General features: G+C 35.6%; 1 pseudogene; it reads right to left on the bottom strand.

Moving 5' to 3' along the window:
* Nucleotides 1–1169: 1169 nt before the first annotated feature.
* LOC150042550 (vomeronasal type-2 receptor 116-like) overlaps nt 1170–21446 on the bottom strand; it is a 33584-nt pseudogene continuing 13307 nt past the window's right edge.

Below are 21446 nucleotides of genomic sequence, written 5' to 3'. Positions count from 1 at the left end.
AATCCTGGTGCAGGGTGACAACGAAGGATCCAACTTTGGTTTTCTGCAGGGGCTTAACCAGTTCTGCCAGCACTACTTGTTGAAGAGGCTGTCTTTCTTCCATTCTATTTTTTAGCTTGCTTATCAAAGATTAGGTGGCCATAGAACTGTGGTTTAATATCAGGATCCTCAGTTCTATTCCATCAGTCTTTAGGCCTGTTCTTGTGCCAGTATCACGCTGTTTTGTTCGCTAGAGCTCTGTAATAGAGTCTAAAGTTTGGTATTGGATCTTGTCAAGTGCCTTTTCTCCATCTTTTGAGAAAATCATTTGATTCTTGCTTTTGCTCCTGTGGATATGTTGAATTATATTAATTGATTTGCATATGTTGAACCATCAACTATTTTGTTTTGCTTTCTTACAGTTGGTCCAATTGCAATTCGTTCCACTTGAGAATATCTGTGATTGAACATTCTGAGACAAAGACACATTTGAAGTTCTGCCTTCTGGTGTGTAATATGATTTCCAAGTGCTTGATTTTGTGTTATGTTTTGGTCTTTCCTGAGCACTAGAGCGTATGTATTTTCAGAAAAGATCTGTATTGATGTTAATGAGGCAACATGGTTCAAGTCCCTGCAGAAAGGTGACTGGTAACAAGATAGCAAACACATGGTCTCTACTGCTGTTTTCCCTACAGGGGAAGCAGAGCTGGAGGAAGGAATATGAACGAGGGTAGGGGGATATGATGAGGGACAGAGAATGGAAGAGAGAGATGTAACAAAACAAAATAACTCATGAATATTGCATAAGCCAGAAGTGTGAATAGAAACATGCAGCTATAAATATAAAACATCATTAATAGAAAAAGAAGGTTTACAGAAAGGACGTTCATATATAATAATTTAGAAAGTGAAAGAGAAACCAAAGATAGAAAACAAGGTAATAGTAAAAAGATGTAAAACATGTAGATAATACCATTAAGCTGAGATGAGGAATCAAAAATATTCAAATTTATAATCAAATATAGCCATCTATTACTGTAGTTTCCCTATAGCAGTAAGAGAGGAATAAAAATCATATAAATGAGTTATATATAAATATTCATTGAAGTAATTACTATAGTATATACTAATGTAACACTAGGAAAGAAATTCGTATTAAGTTTAGATCTTCTATCACATGACCATTCACATTAGTCATTTAAGGAAGACTTTGTTCCACTAGTAAGTGTTTTATATCTGAAGCCATGGACTGAGTTTCTTTCTGGTCTTAACATGATGAGGTAACACTTGGGGGCAAAGATGCAGCCTAGGAGACCTGCAATGGAAGCCAAGATAGAGAATATCTTCACAGCTACCATGATTTTCCCATTGTTGCTATGATATTCTGGGCCAACATAGCCCAGACGCTGCAGAAGACCATCATGCTGAATGTTAGGAAGTTGGCTTCATTAAAAGCATCAGGTAAGCTCCTGGCAAGGAAAGCTACAGCAAAGCTGGCCAGGCCAGGGAGCCAACATATCCCAGAACACAATAGAAGGCAGTGAAGGAACCTTCATTGCACACCATGAGGATGTGGCCCTATTCATAATGTGTGTCTGCGTCAATGAAGGGAGGAGAAGTTGTGACTCAGAGTCCAGACTGTCACCTGCATAAGGGTGCGGAGAGGAATAATGAAATTTAGAATCCCTGATAACAACAGCCACTTTATTCTTTTTCCTGGAGAAGTGACCTTGAATGCTAGGACCACAGACATAGTTTTTACCAGCAATGTGGAAAATGCTAAGGTGAACACAATTCCAAATGTGATCTGCTGCAGGATGCAGGTGACTGGGTTGGGACAGCCAATAAACAGCAGGGAGCAGGGGAAACAGAAGATAAGGGAGATGACCAGGATGTAGCTGAGAGCCTGGTTATTGGTCTTAACGATTGGAGTGTTGTGGTGTTTCACTAAAACTCTTAGTACAATAGAAGTGAAAATAGAGAAGCAAACAGCCATACAGTACAGGGCCATCTGCAAGTTTTTTCCATGAGCCAGGAAACTTACAGATTTTAGGTGGCAATGTTTTCTCTCTGAGATGGCATATAGATTATCTGGACACAACACAGATTGCTCCATATCTAGTGAGGAATATGAATTATCATTAGTCTGTGTTACATAGTTTCCTTTCTTCAAAGGAATTTTGACAATCACCATTTGGAGGTAAATTTATCATGGCAGTATTTATGATGATAAAAGCAAGAATTCTCAGATACTTCAATAAATATCTACTATTCTATTTCTCTCTCTACCACCCTAATTCACCTTCATTCCTGTGTTCTACTTTTCAGTGTTAAGCAACCTTTCTGGATCTTTATTAAGTGAATAAATAAGCAAAAAGGCAAGCAAACAAGCACATGAACAAGCCAAAAGGCAGGGAAACACTCTGTCAGAGTTTGGGTGCTGTCAAAGGGAGAGAGACACCATGTTCTATTTTTTACATTCTGAATGCAACTCCTTTTTACCTTGAGTTCTTATCATACATGGTGATACTGTGATAGTTTTGTAATTTCTAATATGTTAACAATAATTATTACAATTTGTGATGCTACAATATTAATGCTCTTTACTATACTGAACACCATTCAAAATGATGGATAATAAAACATACTTTTGTATGGTTTTGTCTAACATTAATAGAAGCCTTTTACCCCTACCTTTAACCTAGCACCTTATATTTTTTTTACCTCAAGTACTGGGGAAAAAGAATCAAAAAAACTCTTTAAAGCTCTGTAGTCATGTTACGTATGTATAACACTTGTATCTACTTTGTTAAGTAAACTCGGATTTCTGATCACTTGCTCTGTGGAAACAGCAGTTGTAAGCAGTGGGAATAAAATTTTATGGGTTTCACTGTAGTTGAAACCTAATTTAGAAAAACATGGAGACAATATCCTAAATAATATTCACATTATTTTTGATGGAGATTCAACTCATCTTGCTGACTACAAAGGAGAAAATTTCCTGAAAAAAACACCTATACATTCGAACCCCACAGTTTGTATTATTTTTTCTTTTTTTCATTTTTTTATTGTAATTAATAGAAGGGTTACATGATATTTGCCAGTTAGGAGTTGCATTAATTCACATATATTGATACCCTTTCACATATCTTGATCCCCATTTCCCTCCCCTCCACCCCACCTTTCATCTTGTTTTCCTCCTTCCCTATCCAATTTCAAATAACCAATTACAAATATATCTGATATATGAGGTAACAAAGTGGGATACTGTAACAATATGAGATACACAAGGTACAGCAAAAGAGATGAGAGATAACATAGTACATTAAGGACAACAATCATTCATTATATGGCTTTTGTTTCTATACCCTAGATGTCCTTTCATTTAGCATCATTCTATATGGCCTTATGTATCAAGGTTTTGCTCTATTGCAAATCTTTGCTAGGAGAGCCCAAGGTTTCTACTGATTATGACAAATGAGGAGAACCATTGAGCCTAAGTTCCTTTGAGTCTGGCTTACTTCACTTTATATGATTTTTATTAAGTCTTTCCATTTCCTAACAAATGGGGTGATGTCGTTCTTTCTGACAGCAGCACAGAATTCCATCATGTACAAATACCACAACTTTTTGATCCATTCATCAACTGAGGGACATCTAGGTTGGTTCCATGTCTTTGCTATGGTAAATACTGCTGCAATGAACATTGTTGTGCTAGTGGATTTGGTATGTCCTTGTTTCTGGATGATTGGGTAAATGCCAAGTAGTGGAATTGCTGGGTCACAGGAGAGCTCTATGTTTAGTCTTTTGAGGAACTGCCATACTGCTTTCCATCTGTTGGTGGGAGTGCAAACTAGTTTGTATTATTTTAAAAAGCAGTTTTCCCAAGGGCCAGTGGCTCATGCCTTATGGAAACTTAGGAAGCTGTTATCAAGATCTCAGTTTGAATTCAGTGGGTCAGGAAATACTGTGCAAATTATTTCCAGTTAACCAACAAAAGGGCTTTAAGTAGAATTGTGGCTCAGGTGTTAGAATATTAACCATGAGTAAAACGAATTAGAAACAGTGTCCAGGCACAAGACACACACACACACACACACACACACACAATGCACACACACACAACACACACACACACAACAAACACACACACACAACACACACACATGAAGAAGCAATATCATAAAGAAAGAAATAATTTTTTCCTATCATGGTAATTTAGAACTATTTTATTGTTTTAGATGAATTGAGAAAAGTATGGAGAGATGGAGAATAACTGCATAGGACAGATGTTTACCTGTCACATTAGCAATTTCATTCTCTGGGCAAGGGATGCAATCAAAACAACAGGCAGCCTTTCCCTCCTGAGGTGATTTTCTGAATGCAGATTCACAACTGTCACTGCAACCTGATTGAGATATCTGAGAAAAAGATAGGAAGAAAGATATCAGTAGCTACTTAGATTTTTATCTGGACATTCCAAATGTTCATTGTTGTGAAATAATTCAACTATCAAGCATAATACTTCATGCCTAAATCTAATCTGTGCATTAAATTCTGCTATAGATTCCAAAATATAAATTCCACATAACTCGTATAATACAGTCTTGACATTAAGTCTACTGAACTATCGAGGAAAGTGGAGCTTTTAAAGACAATGGAGAATGGTGAAAGAGTAAGTTTTTCTGGCCAACACTATGAACTTCCTTGAGTTCATGTCCTTATATGTTGTGTCTTGCTCATATATGAAATATTGAAGAACCCAAATTGAAGCTTTCAAAGCATGCTCTAAATCACAGACATCACTTTTATAATGATATATGAACCCTAGGCCCTTCATATTTTTCTTTTTGCTTCTCAGTTACCATGTGATGAGATTTTTCTTTTTGGAGAAGAAATCCAACAAGCTCTCTAGATGCTACCCAGTTAATGGCAGCCACAAAGACAAGCTCTCTATTATCAGTATGCTCACCCACAAATAAACACCAGGCAGAAGGAAATGAATTTTATTTCTGGTCGTAAGAAAATCCTATGATCTTCATTAAGAAAGACTTCGTTAGTGTCTGTGAATTGATGCTCCACAAAGGTCTGTTAATTGATAAGCTTTGGAACTTACTGAGTATAAGCCTCTCACTTTATTCAGATGTTTCAAATACTATGGATATAGTGGTTATATTCTAGACCTGAAGCCCTGCTTTCTGACCTCACAAAGTATAAACATTAGATTATGGCAACATAAAGAATAGAACTCCCATTTGCATGCTCCTGGAATGCATAAGACATGGCATGTCTCTTAAGAGGTCTGTGATCTTCATGTATTTGTCTGCTGAAGTAGTCACAAGATACCCCTTTGATCTGACTATTCAGTTCAACATTAGAAATTTCATTATTGTGTGCTTTAAGTATAAAAACTGTCTTGTTTAAAGTGGCATCACATAAATACAAATCCATGTTCCATGCTAGCAAAAAAATGCAAAGTTGAAAGGTGATTCCAAGTGACTCCTCATCTGCACAATGAATTGACACATTTGCAGGATATAGTCTGGACTTTGGAAGTCACACATTGGCACTGAATTATAATCTAATTCTGAAATCAGTGTCTCTGTTTGAGTGGATGAAATTGTAAAGTCTAGATTTTGTCTGTGTGCATGAAAATGGTGGCCACTGCTTTCCCTATGGACATATGTGATGGGACTGTATGGTTGTCAGCCAATGCCCTCACCAACACTTTCTGCCATAAACAGTCAAGGAAAAGATCGATATTCCATTCTGCTGAGGAGTTCTTCAATTTTTGACAGAGGAATTCATTTTATTTGTTTTCAAGAATTCCAACAAGCCCTCTATACCATTCAGGTAATGATATGTACAAAGACAAGCAACATCTTGCCATTACATTAATTTCTGTCACCACAGATACCCCTTTAACAGGACAACTAACCACTGAATGACTTGCCCACAAAAGTGATCAAATGAACCTTTCAGCTTTATAAATTTATACTCAGGAATATTGTCACAAAGATGGAAAATTTTTAAAGCAGGCTTTCTGTTTGATTATACATCAACATTCCCAAACTGACTGGTCCTTTCCACCCAAGACTCAAGAATAGAAAATTTTTGAAGTTGGATATACTTAAATGTACAGTGGCGGGCCATAAATGAGAAAGAGGGGCATAAATTTTAGATGATTTTATCCAACCCACCTCGGTACTTCCTAAGGCCCACTCTATCCTATCTTGCGATAATGACATCTGATCACCATGTGAGGCATATGAAGAAAACTTTCCTAATTCACTTAAGTTGAAGACATTCTGGAAAATTACAAATGTTGAAAATATTATACTCTACCTTTAATTTCCTTTCTTCATCCAAAATATCATTGTTTCCTGCAGGAATTTGAAACTGGATACTCTTTTAAAAGGGTACAGCTAAAAGAGATTCATCATCTATGGTGAATAAAAATCTAAGGGTTAAGGCAGAAATCCTGAATTAAAGACTTTCACTGTCGTTATTACCTATTTCATAATTCAACAGTAACAAAGACACCACACTAAATGAAATAGAACAAAATAAATCCTATAGAGCCTAAAACATGGTAATTTTTCTGAATTCTATTTACTCAGGAGAGGATTATAAGACTTGTTTTAAAGAAAAATTACCTCCACATAAATAGTCAAGAATAAGGTGCTTATCACTTGCCTAACTACTATTCACTAGAATCAATAATTTAGGAATGTCTACAATGTTTTAGTTTACTAAATCGCTAAAATTTAAACTGTTATTAAGCCAGGTGCGATGGCTTACCTAAGGCTTATTAATGTCATATATAATTCCAAATTATAATTGCAGATAATATCATACAAACTCAAAGACTACAACCAGATACCTAATTTAGAAAATAATAGCTGTGAGCATGCTGATTCATTTGAAACACAAAAAATTAAATGGAATGTGACATTAATTCTTTTTCTGTCAATATTATCTTTAAGTGCACATGAACACAGGTTAGGAGTACCTTCAAATATTTAAACAAATAAAGTATCTTTTGCCAGTTGCAAGTGTTTCACACTTGTATCATCCTAGCTACTCAAGAAGCTAAAATATGAGAATTGCAATTTGTAACCAACTTAGTCCGAAAAGACCCTTTGTGACTCCTGTTTCCAAGTAACTACTCAAAAACTGGTAATGAAAGCTGTGGCTCAAAATAGTAGTGCTCTAGCCTTGAGGAAAAATTGCTCAGGGAAATTATCCAGAGTTAAAGTCCCAAGACTGACAAAGAAAAAAAAAGAAGCTGCCCTTGAGTTTTACAAAAATGATCTGAAAGTACTTCATTTAATTCTCTATAAAATATCCTTACAGAATTTTGGGGAAAAGTTTGAACCAATACAAACATGATACTCACTAGACTCTATGCTAGAAATGAAGTTTACAATTTGGGAAAAGGACAGTAGGAATGGGAGAATAGTGGGAAATAAGGGTGGGGTAATATTGTTAAAAATAAATGTACTAATACATGATCTTTATAATAAAAATTTAAAAATAAAAAATAAAGCATAAATTAAAAGCTAAATTATTTACCAGAAAAAAACCAGATCAGAAATAAACAAAAAATATGATTCTGCTATTCCAGTAAAGGGAATTACCTGTGTAGGGGAAGGCACCATCCTTTTCCCATTACTCATCAGTGTCACTTTGTTCGATCAACAAACTTCCCATGGAGGGCATGGGCCACAGCATACACAGCATTGTATATGTTGTACCTTTCTTCAGACATGGCCATGTCAAAAATATGCCTCGGCAACAATTCTAAGGAAGGATCATGAAGACAATTCTCCGATGTTACACAGTTTGGCTTAGAAACTGAACAATTAAATGAGAGAAACCAGAGCCTTACAAGATAAAAGTCCTCTGGGAATTTTGAAAGGATAACTGTCCTGACAAAATCTGTGAATCCAGTAATATCTTCATGGTGGTGTGAAAAAATGAGAGGTACTTAGAATGAGCCTACCATGAAATACCTCCTTCTGATGGTTAAATTCTGCTGTGAGTTTATAATACAAACCTTTCCTCTCATTCAAAATTGCTCAGTATACATCAGTAAGTCCAGATTGGAGTCACTTTCACTATGAACAATAAATACATTGGATAATGATTTCTGAATCTGGTTATAAATTCCTATAAGGGAAAGTGTTTGACATAACAGTATTTGTGATCAGTAGCTCAAAGGCTAACCATACTCTGTTAATGTCCATCTCTTCTCTCAGTTCAGAATGTATTTGGAAAACATTTTTCCTCTTGTGAGATTAACAACACTACCCAATTCCAGTTGAAATGAAGCAGTAAGGAGACCATGGCAATGACTAATGATGTGTTCTTTGGGGCCATCTGATATAGAGAAGGAAACTTGCTGTTGTCCCTCAGAATAGGATTGAAAGTTCCAAATGTAAGCTAAAAGGAAATAAAAATTGGGAGATCCATGAATGATACTAATCACACTCTCAGTTTTAATGTATATGAAATAACATTTTTGTATAGGAGTATAGAACATAGGAGGTGGGTAGAAGTTGCTGGTGGTTCATACTTATAATCCTAGCTAATCAGAAGACTGAGATCTAAGGACTCCGGTTCAAATCCCTCCCATGCTACCAAAGTCCATGAGACTCATGTCTAATTAACTATAAAATAGCTGGAAATAGAATTATGACTTAAAATGATACAGAATTTTCTTCAAGCATAAAGGCTTAGGGATAGTACCCAGGCCATGATTCCATGTCCTAGGACTTGTATACCCAAATTTTTATTAACTTTAAATAATTGTATATAGGGGTTTCGGATCAGGTGTAACATTTTTTTTCATTATGTTCCCCCATCTATAACAACCTTTTCCATTTCTTCAAGAAGCCTAATTATATTTTCACATATGTACACTGGATATTATGATGAGAGTTGAACACTATTTTCTATGCATTTATCTTTCCCTTCCCCCTAACTTTTTCTTGAAACAAATAAGACATGCTTCAGCTATTGTCATTCATTTTGTTGAACTACAAATTATGTGTTCAAAATATTTACACTACTGAAATCCACCTGCACACTCAAGTTTATCCATTTGTCTGTTTGAGTTTCTCTAACCTCTCTATTCCAAACAGTAGATATATTGATATCTTATAATGTTACCATCTTTTTGATTATTTAAAATTTGAATAAGTCCATAAATCTACTGTCTTACAATCACCCTCATCAAACTCCTATTTGTAGCTCTAAAGCAGAAATGTTTTTACATCCCTCCATCATTCATATCCTCACCTGTGGAAATTTATAGAGTTCCCACAGTGTTCCAATCTGTGCATATATTGTAATTGATGCTCCTGTAAATACTGCTACAGACTTCCTTTGTCTCAGACAGGTGTAGTTTGGGGTCATATACTGCCCAGAAAAATAACTAAAAGGATCCTCATAGAATGACCAAGCTCTGAAATGTAAATTATAGAAATCAAAACCAAGCATCATATTCTGTAAAATTTTGAGTTCTTCTTGATCTCTTCAGCAGCAAAAGCCCCGGCCAAACAAACTGATAATTATTGAAGCTAAACGTGCATGGTGGGCATAGGAAATTTAGGAGTATCTCAGAATTAATCCACCAGGGCAATACAATGATGCTAGTAGGTTAAATGCTATGTTTACCACAAAATAAATAGTTTGAAACCTTACTAACCTAGGCATGGAGAATGCAGTGTGTTATTCTAATATTTAGGATTTGCTGAAGGCATCAAAAAGAATTTAATATAAATTGAGAACCACAAGCTTGAGAAAGCTCAGAAAGCTTTCCTTTCTCTTTTGCATATACAACACACCAGAATGGCTCCTCTCCATTACCTATTGACTAGGCACTCATGGAACATCATCTGCACTGGTAACATGACTTATGGGTAGAAAAGCAAAGTTTTGTCTTTAAGCCACGCAGTATATATTATGTGGTTCTATGTCAGGCCTAACTACCTTAAAATTTTTCTCAATGAAAAAAGAACTTCCAGAAGCAGTGAAAATAATTTTTTGAGGCAGATCCCATGTCAAGATCCCTTACAAGCCAGGCACGGTGTCTCATGCCTGCAATCCTACCTACTCAGGAGGTTGAGACTTTAGAATGAAGGTTCAAAGCCAACCCAGGCACAAAAGGACCTGAGATTCATATCTCCAATTAACCCCTAGAAAACAGGAGGTGGAGATTGGCTCAAGAGTAGAGCTGAAGACCTTGGGGACTGCGCCCAGGCTGAATTCAAGCCCCATGACCCACACAAAAATAGATACTCTTACATAAGGACTGATACCGGTACTCAACAATTCCTTACACATCTAACCAAATAGGTGCTAAAATTCCAGGTCAGAAACCAAAATTGTGATGTAGATAACCAAACAAAAATAGGTACCGAAGGCTCATAGTTATGATCATTGATACTGAGGTGGCTGAGATCTGGCCATAATTTTCTACGAAAGTCAGTGAGATTACTTCAAATTAACCACCACAAAAACAAAATCAAGTATTAGCCTTGAGCAAAACAAGTTAAAAGGTAGTGTCTAGGTCCTAAGTTCATGTCTCAATACTGGCATGTAAACACACACACACACACACACACACACACACACACACACACACACACACTATTAAAAACTACTGTTTCAGGGTGCTGGTGGCTCACACCTGTAATCTTAGCTACTTGGAAGATGAGAGCTGAATATCATGATCCAAAGCCAACGCATGCAGGAAAGCAAATGGGACTTTTATTTTCTATTAATCACAAAAAGACCACAAATGAAATCCTTGAAATCATGAGTCTTGATTCAAAAATCTCAAGGACAGCATCTAGGGCCTGAGTTCAAACCCTAAGCCAGACACAATAAAAAAATTCAACAGAGGGCTGGGAGTTTGGCCTCCTGGTAGAGTGCTTGCCTAGCATGCGTGAAGACCTGGGTTTGATTCCTCGGTACCCCATATACATAGCAAAAAAACCGGAAGTGGTCCTGAGGCTCAAATGGTAAAGTGCTAGCCTTGGGAAAGTCCAAGGACAGTGCTAAATCCCTGAGCCCAAGCCAAGGACTGGCAACAAATATTCAACAGAAAAAAAAATCCCAGATTATTCTCTTCCACCTAAGCCCAAATAACCTGGCATTTATAAAGGACCCTTAAATTAGGACATGGAGAGATAATTGTAAACATGCCATACAACTAAAATACCAAGACTGGCATGATGAAACTCAGAGTTGGAAAATGGCTCCATGATCACTACTCTTGTATTATTGTATTCACATTGATACACTGAAAAGGAAAGCATACTGACAGGTGAAAATAATAAGAATAACCACTTGTGTTTATAAGACAACATAATGATATCTAACACACATTTGTTGGGAAAAAAGTTTAGGATGGAGCCAAATGGAATAATGAGAAATTAATTCATTTGAAATAATCTGTATTCATGTATAGGATTATCACAATGGAATCCTATGGTCTTACTGATGTTTGTTAATAACAGAATCTATTTTAAAACTTAAACAGACCAAACAGAAGAAGATATTAATTAAGCTTGAAGTAAATCTAACTGAATATTTACATGAGAGGAGCAAATCAAAACCAATAAGGAAATCCTGTGGAAAATGTTTGTCAGTATCTGGTATGTACAAAGCAAATGTCTGTGCTGGTAGGATTCAGAAAGTAGCTAAGAATGCTTTGCAGGTTAAATTAACAATAAAAATATTCTTATTTTGATATGAATATGCTCAGGTATAGGAAGTTTAAAGTTTGATTAGTCAAGGTTTTTTTAATCATGTTGTCTGTAGCAAGCTAAAGAGTTTATAATAAAGTTCTCAAAAGTGAAATATACACTAAAAGTTCTCATGACTGCAAGAGGAAAGAACAACTAACACATATGTGTGCCCTACTTGGGCAGTTGTTGACTTCTTAGCAGAATTTCTACAGTCCAAGGGTACTGAAATGAAATCCTTACATAAGTGACAATAAAATTTAAATAATACTAAGGAATATAAACTATCCACTAAGCATACTGCATCAAGCAAAGGTACCACTTAGAAGTGGAGATAAAGCAAGGTCTTATCCAAACAAGAAAAATCATATTAAGTGAAGTAAGCCAGACTCAAAGGAAAATTGGCCCAATGGTTTCCCTCATTTTTCATAATCAGTAGAAACCTTGGGCTCTCCTAGCAGAGATTTGCATTAGAGCAAAACCTGCATACATAAGGCCATATAGTATGACGATAAATGAAAGGACCTCAAGGGTATAGAAACAAAAGCCATATAACGAGTGATTGTTGTCCTTAATATTCTATGTTATCTCTCATCTCTTTTGCTGTCCCTTGGTTATCTCACATTGTTATAGTATCTCACTTTGTTATGTGATATATTGGATATATTTTATTTGGTTATTTGAAAATGGATAGGGAAGGGGGGAAAACAAGATGAGGTGTGGGGGTGGGGGGAGGGAAATTGGGACCAAGACATGAGAAAGGGTATCAATATATGTGAATTAATGCACCTTCTATCCGGCAAATAAAATGTAACCCTTCTATTAATTACAATAAAAATATATGAAAAAAATGTACCCTGCAAACCCTCTGTACATTGTCTTTATAGTAATACTAATAAATTAAAAAATATTTTACCTTGGGGCTGGGAGTTTGGCCTAGTGGTTAAAGTGCTTGCCTAGCATGCACAAAGACTCGGGTTCGATTCCTTGGTACCACATACATACAAAAAAACCGGAAGTGGTGCTGAGGCTCAAGTGGTAGAGCTCTAGCCTTGAGAAAGTCCAAGGACAGTGCTCAGGCCCTGAGCCCAAGCCCAGGACTGGCAAAAAAATATTTTATCTCTCATTTATTAATACAAAGGCAGTGATTCCATTTTCTCTATTCCCTCTACCTATCAAGATTCTAATCACAAAGATGGTCTTATCATCTGCAATCCTTTTATATTTAATATTTATCTCCACAGAGAGTAGTCCAGATATTTAATAACTCTTTTTAAAAACTAATAATCTTTCAAGTGTCTGAAAGATCATTTTTGTGAATTCTGCTCACATTTCTAATTCACAAGTCCTTTTAAACTTGTCTTTAATAATCAACTATCTTAATAGTCAATGACTCATCTTTTAATATTGGTTTATTACAGGGACTGTTAATTACAAAGAGAAAGTTTAACATCCTATATACACAAACAATCCTGAGACTATGTTTAAAATATACTACATGTGTAGTACAATGCTTTCTCAAACATAATGTTCACTTCAATTACCTGGGTATCTAATTAAACTAGATTGTAATTCAGCAAAATTTTTGTAGAACCTGAGTTTGACATTTCTAACACACTCCCACGTTGTAAAGGTGTGGGGGACCCAGAGACCACTTTGATATGCCACTTAACAGAACGTTTTCTATGGTTTTGAAAGAACCACATTCACTATGTAATGGGGCAGTTTTGCTGAATTCATAGACTAAGTAACTTTAAATGTTAAATACTCAGACCTTAAATGTACTTTCTAATTCAAATAAAAGTGGGAAATGCATTTTTACTGTACCATTGAAACAAATTCTAAACATGCTTAAATATTTATTGTTGAATATTGCGGAGTAGCAAATACTCAGGTCTTGCTAAATCATTAAATTAGTTGAAAGTCAGATGATCACACTTATTTCTAGTGAATATTATCCCATGAACCAAACTAAAAGCCCTTACGTGAAAATATGACAGGAGTTGCTAAAACTTAGTCCTGAGAAACACCTCAGGTAGAGCAGAGCTTATAAGTATCTGTTAGCAAATTAATTTTATCTCCTTTTTATTCTGTTGTAAATTGTTTCTCAAATATCATTTTGTGCAAGCAGCTTCTGAGATGTCTGATAAAGGTGTAAGTTACAAATGTCCAAATTCCAAAGAGGATTCCAGTAGGTCACAATAGAGCCTGGGGGCTCAGGTTTAACAAGCTCCTCAACATGATCCTTACAAGGCAGGTTATAAGCAGACTACTCTAAGAAACACCTCCAAGGCTAAGTGAAATGAACTCCAGGATATGGAAACAGTAGATTTATCTCTGCAATTGTTGTTCTTAATGTACTATGAGAAGCTATTTCTTTTTTCTTCTTTTCCCCTTATGGTTTATCTCATGTTGTTATTGTATTGGAAGATGATACCCTAGTATGTTTTATATATGTTTATTTCAAAAAGGGAAGGTAAGGGAAAAACAATATGAGTGGAAGGGGCTGAGGAAGGGAAAATGGGAATGGGTAACAATGTTCAAGAAGTAACTACTACCTGATCAATTTAGCTGTAACCCCTCTGTACATCATCCCAGTAATAAACTAAAATAAGAAAAAAGGAAACCAGAAATTATCAATGAGGTAAAACCACTGATGTCTCTAAAATAGAATGATAAAACTTCAACAAAACCATAAAACTTGTTATGTCATGGCAATGATGAAACCTGGATGGAAAAGATTGAAATTCAGCATTTAAAAGACATAACGTCATCCAATAAACAAAAATAGAAACTAAAGCTACACATTGACTTCAAGAAACTCACTTCATTTTTAAAGTTACATATTGACTGCAAGAAAATAAATGAAATAGGGAGTTCAGGTAAGTGGGATGAATGTAACCAATAAGATCAAATAGAGCTTAATGAAACAATGAGAAAATTACTAGTTCATAGTGTAATGATGGAGAAATCATCAAAGAAGTCAAAGCTCAAAGATTTAAAGGAGTAGGTGACTTCATGGATGATAAAGTCAGATGAAATTTTGAAGTTAAGGAAATTAAAGACATGGATCAAAAACTCACCACAGAGAAGTACATTTAACACAACTACTAAACTGAAATGTTGGAGATTAGAAACAAACAAATTTTAAAACAAACCCTAGAGTTCATTTTGCTTAGTCATTGTTGTTCTTAATGTACTATGTGAAATTATTTCTCTTCTCCTTTCTTCTCATCTCCTCTTTAATATAGTAGTAGAATTACTATACACTGCACCAGGTTTAATTTCAAATGGATCAAAGAGTTTAAGGTAAAAGGAGATATCCTGAAAACTTTACAAGAAGGAGTAGGAGTTATGTCTCCTTGGCACAGGTGGAAATATTCTTAATAAAGACCCAGTAACACAACAACTGAAAGTTTGGACAAATACGACTGCATTAAACTGCAGAGCTTCTGTAGGGCACAGAACAAAGCTAGCGAGTTACATAGCCCACAGAGTAAGAGAAGGTCTTCACTAGCCATACAACAGACAAGGGCCTCTTCTCTAAAATATATCTACAGCTAAAAAAATAATCTCTCCAAAACAAATCTTCAGAGAAACAGCCATCCCATTAAAAGGTGAGTCAAAGACTTAAAGAGAGACTTCTCTGAAGAAGAAATAAGAATAGCCTATAGACACCTGAAGAAATGCTCAACATCTCTGGCCATAAAAGAACTCAAATCAAAAGAACTCTAAGATTCCATCTCACTCCAGTTAGAATGGCCATTATCAAGAAATCTAATAACAACAGATGCTGGTGGGAATATGGCCAGGAGGGATCACTACTACACTGTTTGGGGGAGTGTACCCTCATTCAAACTCTATGCAAAGCAGTATTGTGATTCCTCAAGGAAAAAAGACTAAACATGGTGCTCCCATATGACCCAGCAATTCCACTCTTTGGCATTTACCCAAAGACATAATAAAGCCACAAGCACAAGGATTGTCATTGCAACACTATTTACCATAGGAAATATATGGAACCAACCTAGATGCCCCTCAGTAGACGATTGGATCAAGATGTGGTACTTATACACAACAGAATTCTATGCTGCCATCAGAAAGAACGACATCACCTCATTTGAAAGGAAATGGAAAGAGTTGGAAAAAATGATATAAAGTGAGTTATGCAGACCTAAAGGAACATAGGCTCAGTGGTTTTCCTCATTTGTCACAATTAGTAAACATCTAGGACTCTCCTAGCAGAAGATTACAATAGTTCAAAACCTATGTACATAAGGTCATATAGGATGAGACTAAATGAAAGTAAATCTAGGATGTGGAAACAAGAGGTTTACCTTGTGTGATTGTTGTCCTTAATGTATTACGTTATTTCTCTTCTCTTTTTTTTGCTCTTATGGTTAATCTCATGTTATTTCTGTATCTGACTTTGTTACCTGGTTTATTATACATATGTTTATTTGTTTATTTGAAATAGGAAAGGGAAGGGCGGAAAACAACTGATTGGGAAAGATGGGGGAAAAGAAATGGGGACAATAAATGAGAAGGGGTATCAATGTGTGAGAATTAATGCACCTATTACCTGGCAAATATAACTGTAACTCCTCTATACTTTACCCTGACAATAAAAATAAAAGAAATTAATTAATCTCAATCAAAGTACAACATATTTATGTGCGCTTAGCATGATGAACCTCCTGACAATTAAAATGCAATATTATAGATAAATCTTTTGAAAGTACAAGTAATAATCTTGATGTAGCAGAAGAAATATCAGACAAGGAAGACAAGTTTGAGGAAAGATAAATTTAGACATCATAGTTTAAAAAAAGGCATAGGGGGCCATGAGTTTGGCCTACGGGTAGAGAGCTTGCCTCAGCATGCAGGATGATCCCAGTTCCATTCCTCACTACCACATGCATAGAAAAGCCGAAAGTGGTGCTGTGGCTCATATGGTAGAGTGCTAGCCTTGAGAAAGCCCAAGGCCAGTGCAAAGGCCCCGAGTTCAAGCTCCAGGACTGGCATAAAGAAATAAATAACTGAATAAATAAATAAATAAATAAATAAATAAATAAATAAATAAATAAGTAAGTAAATAAATTTCATTAGCAAGATCTTTGACACATGGCCAGCAGACCAAAAAAAAGAATATTATTATAGAAGTAGCTTTGAATTAAACTAAAGCTTTAGAAGAATCTTTTAATATTATATGCATAAATTTTCAAAATACAGAGACATTTATACACTTAAATAGAACTGACCAACAATACAGCTTCTGATCACATTATGAAGTCCATAAAAGATATCAACGTTGTAAGAGATAAATAACAAGATACCTTAAAAATCTCAAACACAACCATTTCTTATTGTATTTTATTGTCATGGTTATGTATAACCAGGTTACAGTTACATTTGTCAGGTAATCCCACACAACCATTTTACATCCAGTCTTCAACAGAAACCTTTAGAGAACACATAAGGTGATTCAACACTTGAGAAAAATAACTTTCCAGACAAGACTACTTTATCCAAAAACTTATCAGACCATGTGACTTTGTGAAAGGAAATGTTTCTGAAGCCTCTTTGAACAGAATTCATGAAACTGGTTTGAGATAGTGTCATTTCATCCTTTTCAATGACACCTGGGATAGAGGAGACACAATAATTCTGGAGTAAAACAGTGCTGGATAGCTCCACAGCCTGGAAAGAGGAAGGTACATGGAAGGAAACTAGAGTCTTCTCTACTACCTTGGAAGAATAAAAATACTCAAAAGTAGACACAAAGATAATAAAGCAAACATTTTTCTATTGCAGTAAGGGACGGGAGGTCATAGTACAGAAAGCATTGACATGTACACCCAAAGTTCCATCAGGCATTTCTCATAGTGAGAACAAATACTAATTGAAATCAAATGGTGAATTACGTACATCTCTTTCCCTTCATAGTTGGAAGCATGGATTATACTTTGATCAGTTTCCAAAGTGTAGAGAGGGAAAAAAACAGAAATCATCATATTTCCATCCATATGTGCCCTGTGCTTCATTCTGGGAAAGCAGACAATGTCAGCCAAGGACCTGTCAAGGAGGAAAAACTGAAGAACTGTGAAAATAAAAGGGAACATCACTAAAATATTTGCCAAGCTAGAATTCTGGCTGGACATGAACCCTCAGTGTCATGCAGGTATATCTTTATATCTTATATTTTTATATATGTGTGCATTTGTCTTATAGACAGGGATGGATAGTCCAACACAGCTTCTCTCATCACAGGCTCCTCTGTTCCCCAGGAAGAATGCAGAAAACTCTTGGTCCTGAAGCTGAACATCTGAGGCCCATAATCCAGGAGAAAACATGTTTACCAATTCTCCTCTACACCCCAGTTGTTAGGATTTCACCCAAGACCACAGATAGGGAGGCCCCACATATGAAAGTCTTTGTCAGATTTCATTCCAAGTCTGTGTCAAGAAAGTATTTGTTTGAAATATATTTAGAATAATGAACCTGGAATGCATCATATAATGAAATCGCAGGTGAAGGTGAAATGTTCAAAAAGAACAAGTAAATAAAATGTTAAATCGTCTCACTGGAGTTTGAAACAAGCCATGTTGAAAACAGCCACAAACATTACTAGGTGACCTGGGCAGATTTCAATATGAATTTAATGTACAGAACCCCCCACAAATGTACCATTTTACTATTGCCTGGACAAGGCATAATCATGCAGAACTCAGCAAATCCACATCAGTAATCAACTCAAGGTCAACTTAGACTTTGAGTGGCATATTTTCATCCTGAGTTTTAACCTCTTCCATTAGTAATTTCTAAAAGGATGTTGAATACATGGGTCGTTAGACTGTTATGACATATTTATATTTCCAAAACTTGGAATTTCCTTTCTATTGCTTTGTAAGAACATGAACTCTGTGCAGGAAAGCCTCCTCTGGCCATAATCTAAGATAATATGTAAAAAAGAACTACCTGTTTCCTTCCTCTCAAAATATATTAGACTCAAAATACATGCAAAGACATTAATAGCCCTGCAGCACAGAAATTTAGCAGGGTTTAGTGTGAGATCCATGCTTTAATATGCATGAAGACAATCATGTCCAACAGAAAATATGAATCACAGCAATAATAATGGACAGAACAACACAATAACATGTTTATGTTGGCTTATATATTATGCAGCATTAATGCAACCTAGTTTACTACAGAACATGGTGAAGGCAAAAATATGTGAAATTCAATTTTTGCTAGAAGCTAATATGACTGTGATTAGTAGCTCTTAGAAAATCATAATTTTTATCATAGTACTACTGATCTCTTATAATCATTAACATTTCATTATATAGTACTTTATGACATATATTTTGTGTAGCAGATGTTAGTTATTCACATGAGTTTATTTGGACATTCCAGGTACTCATGCAATGTACCCTGATAAGATTCAGAAGTCACTTCGTGACTTCTAAAAACAATTTCAACATGTTTCATAGTTGCACGTTCACACATGGTGCTTAAATACTTTAAGCATGTTCAGCTCACTTCACTATGACCATTCAATCTGTCATTTCTATCTAGAGTTCCCAACTGGATGGGACCTCCATTACACTCTTCATTCTCCATTATACTTAAAATTACAGGGTAAACCACTAGCTTCCAGATAATCAGCCTTTTTTTTAGACTTTTGTATCTGTGTCAATTTCTATTTGGAATTGCATGTTGTTTGAAACTTTATGTTGCTTTTTCATTCTAATTCTTTCTCCTATTTCTGTCTCAATATGCCCGCCAAAATTCCACCATTTATTTTTCCCCTTTCTGTGCTACATATATGGTATTCTGTTTTTAATTTCAAGTCCACTGGTTTACAGAGAATATAGCCAAATTATGTCTATTTTATATCTCTCAAGTGTTGAGTTTCTAAAATCTTTTATGTACTGAGTGATTTGTTGGTTCTTTGTGATTATTAACTTAGAAAATGATGCTTTATGTGAACAAAAATCCTATTTTTTCTTCTCAAAATGTACATTTTTCTATATATTTGAAACATATTTATTATGCTTGAATTGGCTCTAGATTCTCATACATACTGGATCCTAAGAGGGAATAAATGCATATTAAATAGAAACAAACATATGATCAGACTGAGAGCCATAGCTACAGTTTGTGACTGTACCACTAATAAAGTAGAAATCTCCAAAAGAAATGTCTGTCCCTCATAATCCTATCCTGGTTTTTATAGTTATTATAAAACAACTAGGGATTCCTCCTGGCCACATCTCCGCCAGCCTTTGTTGTCATAAGATTTCTTGATCCTGGCCATTCTAAATGGAGTGAGGTAGAATCTTAGAGTTGTTTTCATTTGCATTTGTTTTATGAACAGAGATGTCGAGCATTTCTTCATGTGTCTATAGGCCATTCTTATATCTTCTTAAGAGAAGACTCTCTTTAAGTCTTTGGCCCATCTTTTAATGGGGTGGTTGTTTCTTTGGAGATTAGTTTTGGAGTGATTCAATTTTTTGAGCTGTTGATATATTTTAGATATGAGGCCTTTGTTTGTTGTTTAGTTTGTGAAGATCTTCTCCCACTCTGTGGGCTTTCTAGTTAATTTGCTAGCTATGTCCTTTGCCATGCAGAAGCTCTGCAGTTTAATGCAGTCCCACTTATCCAGACTTTTTCTGATTTGTTGTGTTTCTTGGTCCTTATTAAGAAAGTATTGACCTGGGCCAAGGAGACCTAGTATATCTCCTATTCCTTCTTATAAAGTTTTTACGATTTTTGCTTTTACCTTGAGGTCTTTGATCCATTTGGAATTAATCCTGGTGTAGGGCGACAAAGAAGTACTCAACATTAGCTTCCTGCAGGTGCTTAACCAGTTTTCCAGCACCAATTGTTGAAGAGGTTGTCTTTCTCCCATTCTAATTTTTGGCCCCCATATCAAAGATTAGGTGGCCATAGATATGTGGGTTGATGTTCTTGTCTTCAGTTCTATTCCATTGATCCTCAGGCCTGCTCTTGTTCCAGTACCAAATTCTTTTGCTTACTTTAGTTCTGTAAAAGATTCTAAAGTTTGGTATTAAAATTCCTCCTGCTCTGTTCTTTCTGCTAAGAAATTTTGTGCTGTACAGTTTTTTTTTTGTTCCATATGAAATTTTGGATTTCTTCTTCTGTTTCCTTAAAAAATGATATTTGGATATTTATGGGTGCTGCATTGAATTTGTAAATAGCCCTTGGCAGGATTGCCATTTTCACGATGTTATTTCTTCCAATAAAGGAGCATGGGAGATTTTTTATTTCCTCAGTTCCCCTTTAGTTTCCTTTTCCAGGGTTTTAATTTTTCATCATAAAGTTCTTTTACACTCTTAGTTAAACCCTAAGTACTTTATTTTCTTTGAGGCTATTGCAAAATGAGTTGCTTTCCTGATTGTTGCCACGTTCCTCTCATTGTTGATATACAGGAAGGCAGCTGATTTTTGAGGGTTAATTTTATAGCCTGCTACATTGCCAAAGTTTTACATCAGCTCAAGCAACTTGGGGATAGAGTCTATGGAGTTCTATAAATACAGAATCATGTCATCTGCAAAGAAGGACAGTTTCACATCCTGTTTCCTATTTGGATCCCCTTTATGCTTGCTTCCTGCCTTAGAATTCCTGGCTAGGAATTCTAATACTGTGTTAAAGAGAAGTGGAGAGAGCGGGCATCCTTTTCTC

This window comes from Megascapheus bottae, chromosome 35, assembly GCF_031878675.1.
Source record: "Megascapheus bottae isolate mThoBot1 chromosome 35, mThoBot2.hap1, whole genome shotgun sequence".
Lineage (NCBI taxonomy): Eukaryota > Metazoa > Chordata > Mammalia > Rodentia > Geomyidae > Megascapheus > Megascapheus bottae.
This window is presented reverse-complemented; position numbering and strand designations above follow the sequence as displayed.